Source organism: Vidua macroura, chromosome 12 (assembly GCF_024509145.1).
Source record: "Vidua macroura isolate BioBank_ID:100142 chromosome 12, ASM2450914v1, whole genome shotgun sequence".
Lineage (NCBI taxonomy): Eukaryota > Metazoa > Chordata > Aves > Passeriformes > Viduidae > Vidua > Vidua macroura.
This window is the reverse complement of record NC_071582.1, coordinates 21659857-21669642: the sequence shown is the minus strand read 5'-3', so window position 1 is coordinate 21669642 and position 9786 is coordinate 21659857.

Below are 9786 nucleotides of genomic sequence, written 5' to 3'. Positions count from 1 at the left end.
GTGCAGGACAGGGCAGCAGTGCAGCACAGGGCAGCAGTGCAGCTCAGAGCAGCAGTGCAGCACAAGGCAGCAGTGCAGCACAGGGCAGCAGTGCAGCTCAGAGCAGCAGTGCAGGGCAGAGCAGCAGTGCAGCTCAGAGCAGCAGTGCAGCACAAGGCAGCAGTGCAGCACAAGGCAGCAGTGCAGCACAAGGCAGCAGTGCAGCACAGGGCAGCAGTGCAGCACAAGGCAGCAGTGCAGCACAGGGCAGCAGTGCAGCACAGGGCAGCAGTGCAGCACAAGGCAGCAGTGCAGCACAGGGCAGCAGTGCAGGACAGAGCAGCAGTGCAGCACAGGGCAGCAGTGCAGGACAGGGCAGCAGTGCAGCACAGGGCAGCAGTGCAGCTCAGAGCAGCAGTGCAGCACAAGGCAGCAGTGCAGCACAGGGCAGCAGTGCAGCTCAGAGCAGCAGTGCAGCACAGGGCAGCAGTGCAGGGCAGAGCAGCAGTGCAGCACAGGGCAGCAGTGCAGGGCAGAGCAGCAGTGCAGCACAGGGCAGCAGTGCAGCACAGGGCAGCAGTGCAGCTCAGAGCAGCAGTGCAGCGCAGGCTGTCCCTCCAGCCGGGCTCTGTGGCCGTTCCAGGCCGGGAGCAGCAGCAGGATTTCTCTCCCGTGCGAGGCTCCCTCACCCCCCCCGCGCTCCCCTTTGCTCCAGGGGCCGCGGCTGAGGCTGAGCGGCTGTGACGGGCAGGAGCAGGTCCTGGCAGGACGATGAGATGGGGCTGACACCTCCCGGCAGCGCGGGGCCGGGGCCATCCCCCCCTGCTCGGGGTCCCGGCGGCGCTGGGGGGGCTCCGGCCCTTGCCCACCTCCCTCTCCGTGCGGCAGGGCAGAGCAGGAGCAGAGATCCGTGCCCGCTCCTCGGTGTCCCTGCCCCGAGGGGTCCTGCTGGGTCCCCACCCGCTCCTCTGCTGCTGGACGGAGGCGGCTCCAAGCCGGGCAGCAGTGAGGGCCAGCAGCTGAAAAGGGGAGGCTGAAAAGAGATTTTGGCAAAGTAAATCCTCTCAGCGAGCTGGAAGTGTCCGAGGGCAGGAGGGGGCAGAAATGGGGAAGGGGGTGTGCTCGGGGATCCGGAGCTGCCCCTGTGGGACCGGGCTGCTCCAGGCATGGCTGGGGGGCAGCGAAGGGCAAGAGTGAGACAGGAGCAGTGCCCACGTCCAGCAGCGCTTGCTGGTCCCTCCCTCAGTGCCAGATCCCACTCCCCCAGGCCTGACAGCTTTGTGCAGGTGAGGGGCCCCGTGGGAGCCAGCCAAGGGCCCCCCAGGAGAGCAGGGATGTGTGAGAGCGACATTCCCTTCAAACAACCACCCCTGCGTGGGGCCGGCCCGGCGCCTCCAGCTGGGCACCCGCTGCTCCGTTCTCTCTGCCAAGTGAAGCCAAAGGGGTCCTTGCCCAAAACAGAGCCAAAGGGGCCCTTGCCCAAAGCAGAGCCAAAGGGGCCCTTGCCCAAAACAGAGCCAAAGGGGCCCTTGCCCAAAGCAGAGCCAAAGGGGCCCTTGCCCAAAACAGAGCCAAAGGGGCCCTTGCCCAAAGCAGAGCCAAAGGGGCCCTTGCCCAAAATAGAGCCAAAGGGGCCCTTGCCCAAAGCAGAGCCAAAGGGGCCCTTGCCCAAAATAGAGCCAAAGGGGTCCTTGCCCAAAGCAGAGCCAAAGGGGCCCTTGCCCAAAATAGAGCCAAAGGGGCCCTTGCCCAAAATAGAGCCAAAGGGGTCCTTGCCCAAAATAGAGCCAAAGGGGCCCTTGCCCAAAGCAGAGCCAAAGGGGCCCTTGCCCAAAATAGAGCCAAAGGGGTCCTTGCCCAAAGCAGAGCCAAAGGGGCCCTTGCCCAAAATAGAGCCAAAGGGGCCCTTGCCCAAAATAGAGCCAAAGGGGCCCTTGCCCAAAATAGAGCCAAAGGGGCCCTTTCCCTGCTTTTCTCTCCAGCTGAACTGGGGGAATTGCTGGGACACCAAGTGCTGTCTCCAGCAGTGCAGCAGCAGGTGACAGCTCTGTCCAGCCCCCTGGGAGTGCCCAGTCCTGCCTGGCCCGGGTGGCTCTGGCTGCTCCACGCCCAGCACAGGGGAGCAGCTCCTGGGAGCCAGGAGGGAGCTGAGCCTCTCGCAGGAAATTCGAACACATCCGTTCTCCTTCCAGACAGCTCGGCTGGGGGTTAACACCGGCTCTGCTCCTCTCCCCTGGACCCCAGAGAAAATCCTTTCAGAAGGCTTTGGTGTGTGCTGTGTGCTGGCAAACTGGGATGGGGTGGGGTGGGATGGGATGGGATGGGATGGGATGGGATGGGATGGGATGGGATGGGATGGGATGGGATGGGATGGGAGCTTGGAACCTCCCTGCCTCCTCCTGGCTGCAACCTGGCACGGGGAGCAGAGAGACACGGGCCCAAGGCATGGCTGCAGGGCCTGACTTCTGCACAGCCCACACCTGCAGCCTCTCACGGAGCCCCAGTTTGGAGCTGATGCCAGCACAGACCCCCCCATCCCACCTGTGCTCCCCAGCCTTGCCCTGGCTGCTCCCGTGCTGCGTTTGGGGCTTTGCTGCTCCCCGGGAGTGGCAGCGCCGTGGCTCTCTGCCTTCCCCAGGACTCGGGTGTGCCGTGTCCCTTCCTGGTGGTGCGGTGCCACAAAGATCCCTGCGGGAATGCAGAGCTCCGCAGGAGATCCCTGCAGGTGCAATCCCAACCCGAGGAGCACCCGCCCGCCGGGGCCGCAGGGCCGCACTGGGGCCACCCTGTTTGGTTTGGAGGTGTCTGCAAACACCCAAATTATCCGTGATTATTGCTGGAAACCAGCCAGCAGCCTCTCCCGGGTTAAGCAGCGCCGTGTGCCCGGGCTGCCCGGGGAGCCAGGGGTGGTCCCCGCTGCCGGCGGCTCCGGAGCCCCGCCGGGGCCACCGCGGGGAGGCTTTGGCCACTCTCCCGTGGGTAGCCAGGCTGAGCTCCGCCTGTGGCTGCCCTCCAGGGTTTCCCCCTTGCCAGCCCCTGCCGGAGCGGGAGGGCAGCGGGGTGTGCGGGTCAGAGGTGGGTGTCACCAGAGGGCACAAGGAAAAACGAACGCACCACACGATGAAGAGACTGATTTATTTCCTCTGACTCCGATCATTTATAGTTCTCCAAAGGTGCCAGTGGGTTGGAGGGTGAACGTGCCACCTCTCCAACGACACTGGACAAACCACCTGTACATCAAATTTCTCCGCCTCTATGAAGGAATGCAAAACAATAGGCTGTTTACAGAAAGTTGTGTGGGAAAGTTTCCTACAAGAATGTAAACTCAGAAGGCTTTAGAAAACCTTTAAAAATCAGGGCGACAGGTAGTGATTCTGGGGGGGGCAGGCAGCCCCCGATTCCAGCGGCGTGCCCGGGCTGGGCTGTGCCAGCACGGCGCTCGGCCCCTGCCCGGAGCGCCCCGCGGAGCGTCCTGCCCTGCCCGGCACCATTCCCAGCTCCAGCTGGACATCCCGAGCTTCCCACTGCCCCGAGAAACCACGGACCCGTCTGTGCTCGGCTTTAATTGCTGCTTTTCTGGAACACTTCAAAGAATGTTTCTAACCGCAGTATGCGGCACGTATTATTAGATTTGTTTTTGGAATATAATGATAAACTGTTGCCATTATGGAGGTAGACGTAATTATCTGAAATCTATTTTAATCTATTCTGCCTTTTAAATATTCTATGTTCCCTTTTAATAAGAGGTAGCATCCAGCCTTTGATGTTGCAGCGGAGGTGTAGAAAGCTCTCCTCTCCTTGCTGCAAATGTTAATTGAATAGCCTCCCTTTCTCTTCATTAGCCGCATTAGCTTGCATTAACACCTTTTAATATCTCTTTAAAATCTTGTTCAATTTACTTTCTTTAATCTTTTCCTTTCCCAGAGTGTTGCATCACTTTGATCCTCATCTTCTCCTTTTCTTTGATGACAACTTGGAGTTTAATTTGTATTTGAATTGAAATGGAAATTTCCTAATTCCCCAGAATTCAGCAGGCATTTTACAAGGGTTTGGCATCTGCATTAGCACTGGGGGCTGCCCGTGCTGGGGAGGGGATGGGGGAGGGATCCTGGGGCCCTCTGGATTCTCAGCTCCCCTCCTGTGCCCGCTGCTGGCAGAGCCCTCCAGGAGCCCAGACAGGCTGATGGGGGCTTCTGCAGCGCCTGCTTCTGGGCCTGATCCCAGATCCCGGGTGTTCCTGCTTGTGCCAAGGGCTCAGCAGCACGTGGGGAGCTCCAGAGGTGCAGGAACAATCCCTGCATCCCTCCCTGCCAGCCGGGCAGCGCTCACGGGAGCCCCGGCGCTGCTGGGAATCAGTCCTGCCATGGGATGGGATCCTTAAATCCCATGGCAGGGATTGCCTCCCCCTGCCCCGGGCTGCTCCAGGTCCCGTCCAGCCTGGCCTTGGGCACTGCAGGGATCCAGGGCAGCCACAGCTGTGCCAGGGCCTGCCCATGGCCTCCTCTGGACTCTCTGACCATGGACTGTGAGGATTAAAATGTAAGAAATCAGCTCTCCTTTGAAAGAAATACTAATTTTTTTTTTTTTTTTAAAGGTCTTTATTCCTGATGCTCTTCCTCAGAGCACTTGGTATTTGTCAAAAGCACCTTGGTGTGGATTTGAACAATAACACCACAGATGAATCACTGTTTTTTTTTCTGAGTGCTTTGAATGGCACTCGGCGAGCCCAAAAGAAGAGGCTGTTGATTGATACATTATTCCCAGGCTTGAATTCTTGATTTCTGTAAATCCTTTGCTCCCCTGCGGAGCAGTGCCTGGGATATGGGGCAGCCCATTCCTGCTGGGCCCACGGCTTGCATTTGCAGAATGCAGAATCAGTGAGGGGCAGAGAGGCCCCTGCTAGCCCCCAGCACCAGCGTGGCTTCTGCAGTGTCCAGGGGACCCTTCCCCGTGTCCCCCATCCCTGGGCCTGCCCTTGGGTGTCATCCCTCAGCTGTGACAGAGCTCAGCTCGGGGCTGGACGTGCTCCAGCCCCTCCCAGCAGCTCATCCCGGCCCCCCCAGCCCCCCCAGCCCTGTCCCCTGCTCCCGAGGGGCTCCACACGCCCTCGGTGCCCGGGCAGGGCTGAGGGGGGGCCGTGGTGAGCGCCCTCGGCAGCTCCACAGGGATCCGGGAATTTGGGATGAGGCCGATGTTGTCCCTCCTAAGGCTCTCAAAGAATCCCTGATCCCTGTCTCCAGTGTGGGAATGGATGGATCTCCAGCTCCAGGGAGCTGTTCCAGAGCAGGGAATGTGCTGGGAATGTTTGGATCTCCAGCTCCAGGGAGGTGTTCCAGAGCAGGGAATGTGCTGGGAATGGATGGATCTCCAGGATTCAGGGAGCTGTTCCAGAGCAGGGAATGTGCTGGGAATGTTTGGATCTCCAGCTCCAGGGAGGTGTTCCAGAGCAGGGAATGTGCTGGGAATGGATGGATGGATCTCCAGGATTCAGGGAGCTGTTCCAGAGCAGGGAATGTGCTGGGAATGTTTGGATCTCCAGCTCCAGGGAGCTGTTCCAGAGCAGGGAATGTGCTGGGAATGGATGGATGGATCTCCAGGATTCAGGGAGCTGTTCCAGAGCAGGGAATGTGCTGGGAATGGATGGATGGATCTCCAGGATTCAGGGAGCTGTTCCAGGGGAGGGAATGTGCTGGGAATGTTTGGATCTCCAGCTCCAGGGAGCTGTTCCAGGGGAGGGATTGTGCTGTGCTGCTTTGTCAGGCGACTGTGCTCTCACCTCCACAGCCCTGCCTGCACAGAGGGGAATTCACGGCGTGCTTTGCATCTTTTCCCTTTTAAATGCCTGCAAAGGAAGCTCTGATTTTTGAAGCGTTGCTCTTTCCCTTCTCTTCCTTTTCAGGGAAGAGGAGCTCTGCTGGGAGGCTGGTGCTTCGCGGATGCTCCTGGGGAAACGGGAGCTTTGTCACTTCCCCGCCGCTGCCTCTCCTCCCGCGCCTCTGATCCTCCATTTAAACCAGAGGCAGCAGCTCAAAGCACCTCCCAGGCTGGCAGGGAAGAGCTGTGTAAGATGGAAGGATACAGGGAATGTCTTCAAGGGATCACAGCTGGCCAGGGAGAAGAATAAACTCCCCGGGCGGGGAGGTGCCTTGATGCGGGGTTACGGAGCACGACCTTCCCCCAGGCTCCCTGGCAGAGCAGGAGCACGTGCTGGATGGGATCGGGAAGGAGCGGGACAAAGAGAGTCCGAGAGGCAGAGCTGGCAGAGTTCCGTGTCCTTCCTCAGCCACACTCCTCCTCCTTCTCCCCACAGCTGGGAGGTTTGTCCTGCTGGACACGCTCCAGGCACGTGTGGCCTCCCGGATCAAAGTGTGACATTGTCCCCGTGTCAGGAGAGGTCCTCTCTCCTCTGCTGCTGTTTGTGGGCTCAAAGGAGCCCGGGGCTGTGACCTGGCTGTCCCTGAGGGCTCTCTTTGGGACAATCAGCAGGGACGTGCCATCGCACTGAGCCTTGGGCGTGTCCCCTCGCCCGGGTCTGGGGGCACGAGGACCTGCACCAGTGCCACCTCCAGCAGGTCGGGCTCAGCTCGGTCCCACTGGCCCAGGGGTGCAGGGTGAGGAGCTGGAGGCTTTATTGATTGAGGCAAAGTGCTGTTCCCATCCCAGATTCCCAAGGCACCTGGTGAGTGCAGCGCTGCTCCGGCTGGCCGTGGTCCTCTCCGTTGCTCCAGATCCTGGGAGAGGAAAAACAGCCTGGAGCACTGTTGGTTTTCCTCCCTTCTCACGTCCTGCGAGAGATTTGTCTGCGCACTGCGCTCGGTTGAAGTGGACTTTTATCTTCCTGCTTATTTTCCTGCCTCCAACCCCCTTGGTAAACCTCACGCTCCGGTGGAAACCTCGAGCCGTGAAACCCCAAGTGGAGCCCCGCCCCAGTGCCTGGGTGGCACTGGGGGGGGCACAGGGATGCCTGGGGCTGGGAGCAGCCTGGCAGCCCCTCCGTGGGTGCCCGGGCCACCTCGGGCCGCCCTTCCCACATCCCCACGGCGAGGGGTGCGGGGGGGGGGGGACAGAGAAGAACTTGCGCAAGGCCCCGTAACAAACTGCGGCAGCTCCAGAGCCTCCCGCCCCAAACGCATCCAAACCCGTGTTCCTGCCCGATCCTGCCCGCTCCTGCGGGGGCCTGGCATGGACCAGGCTGTGTCGTTCCAGCCGTTTCCTTGGCAGTGCTGGGGAAGGGCCTGGCGGGCGTGGGAAGCCGCCCGTGGATGTTTGCGTGGCTGCTGAGGCTCTGCCTCCTGCTGCTGCACTCGGGGCTGTTTCTCTCCGTGATTTACAGCACGGAAAAAGAGGCAGAGGATGTGAAACCCGGCCTCGGTCGGGTTTAATTAGGTCGTAGATTAGCAGAACAAAGAGCTCGGAGGTGCTGAGGGCTGTGGCAGATCCAAACCTTGCTGGCTGTGGCGGTGGTGGCGGGGTGGGACGTGCCCGGGGTGCTCTTTGCCCGCTCTGCTGGGTATTTCCACAGTGCCCTCCTGCAGCGGCTGCCAGGTGCCCCCCAGATTTTGGTTTTTGACTGAAAACTGGGGTAGGATCCTGCTGTGTCCGTGGGCTGCCCGGTGGGGTTTGGGATGCTGGCAGAGCCGAGGGCTGGGCTGCGCTGGGAAGCTTCTGGGAGAGACTGGCTTGGGGAGCTCTTGGAAAAAGGCTGCAACAAAGCAGCTCCTCGGTAATTTTGAGACTCTGAGGGAAGGAGATTTAAATACTGCCAGGAGGCTGTGCCCACATGAAGGGAAACAAACCCAGTTTTCCATGTGCTTTGGTCCAAAGAGCACCGAGCATCCAGCACAGACCCCCTGTGCTGGAGAAGGACGTCTTCGACGAGGGTGGTTTGACTTCAGAGGCGTACGCACAAGAATGAGGAATATTTCCCATTATTAAATCCAGTTTTATTTGCTTATAACTTTACAGTTAGCTCGGGGGGGGGGGGGGAAGCTTTCTGTGGGCAGCGTCTGCTTTAGGTTGAAACTTTGTATTTGGGAAGTTTTGGCGCAAACAATCCGACCACATCTGAGAGCGCTGGGAGGGAAGCAGTCTGCTTTGACATGTTGGAAAAGCCAAATAAAAGGCACGCAAGGGCCCCCTGGCACGCTGGGCGGCACGGCAGGAGCTGGCATCCCAGAGCTCCAACCCTCTGGCCCCGTGTTTGCTGCTCCTGGGGCAGGACAGATCCTGAGCTGGGCATCCCCAGCCAGGTGTGGCATCGCCCTCAGTGCTCCCGGGCAGGGAGGAAGAGCCAGGGTTTGTCTGTGCCCCACGGGGGGGGGCTCTGGGTCACGTCCCCGTGTGGGTATCGGGGGTGCTGGCCCTGCCCTGCCACCCCTGTGCAGGGCACGGCGGGGTTGGCACGGGCTGTGCCACGGGAGGAGGGCAGAGGGCGGCTGGGCCTTGCCAGGGGGCTGCTTGTGCTGGCCCCTTGCTGTGTCCCGCTGGGCAGCGGGGGAAAAGGGGATTTCTTGGGCTGTGGGGCGCCTCCCTCCCACCCGGGTACGGCTGCACGGCCCTCCAGGGGCTTCAGCTGCAGCACAGACCCTGGGGCACCGCGGGCACCAGAGCCAGCTGAGCTCAGACAGCCTGGGAAGGAGCAGAGCCCCGGGGAGGGGTTGGAGCAGAGCCCCGGGGCAGGAGCAGAGCCCCGGGGAGGGGTGGGAGCAGAGCCCTGGAGAGGGGTGGGAGCAGAGCCCCAGGGCAGGAGCAGAGCCCTGTGGATGGGTGGGAGCAGAGCCCTGGAGAGGGGTGGGAGCAGAGCCCCGGGGCAGGAGCAGAGACCCGGGGCAGGGGTGGGAGCAGAGCCCTGGGGATGGGTGGGAGCAGAGCCCTGGAGAGGGGTGGGAGCAGAGCCCCAGGGCAGGAGCAGAGCCCTGGAGAGGGGTGGGAGCAAAGACCCCAGGGAAGGGTGGGAGCAGAGCCCCAGGGCGGGAGCAGAGCCCTGGAGAGGGGTGGGAGTAGAGCCCCGGGCAGGAGCAGAGCCCTGGGGAGGGGTGGGAGCAGAGCCCTGGAGAGGGGTGGGAGCAAAGACCCCAGGGAAGGGTGGGAGCAGAGCCCCCAGGGCAGGGGTTTGGGGTTTGGGATCAGCAGGGCTCAGGAGCAGCAGCACAGCCCAGCCACTGCTGCTCCTCTGCCGGGCAGGTCTAAAGGGTTTTAGTGCCTTCCTTCCACCCTTTGCCCTGGGGGACTTGGGGGTGCTGCTGCAGCCTCTTGTGAGCTGGGGAAGCTCAGGGCAGCTTTGCTGCATCCCTGCTGGCCACAGCCCCAGATCCCTGGGAATGAATCCCTGGGAATGAATCCCTGGAAATTAATCCCTGGGGTGCTGTGGCCAAGGGATGCAGGGATCTGCACTTCCAGCTGCAAATACCTGGGTGGGGATGCTCGGGCTGCATCTAAACGTGAGCACATCACTGATACTGGATTCGTTTCATCGGTGCCAAATTCCCCTTCCTCCCTCTGTTGCAGGAAAGAATATTTCTCCCATGAAAGCCGGGCTGGGTCCTCCCGGGCTGCGTCCGAGATGTGGCACCGGTGTCACCTGAGGGGCTCCTGGAACGAGCACCCATTTCTGTGCAGATATTGGCATGGAAATCCAGCAGGGTTATTAGGCAGAGAGCAGTGAATTCATTCTGGTCATTTATTATTGATAGGTAACATGACACTATTTTAATAATGTTCTCTGATCCTGCTGCAGCTCAGCAGGGAGGGGGCTGGAGCAAGCTCGGGGGAAACCAAATCTCCTTCCCACGTTTCTGCAACGTGCTG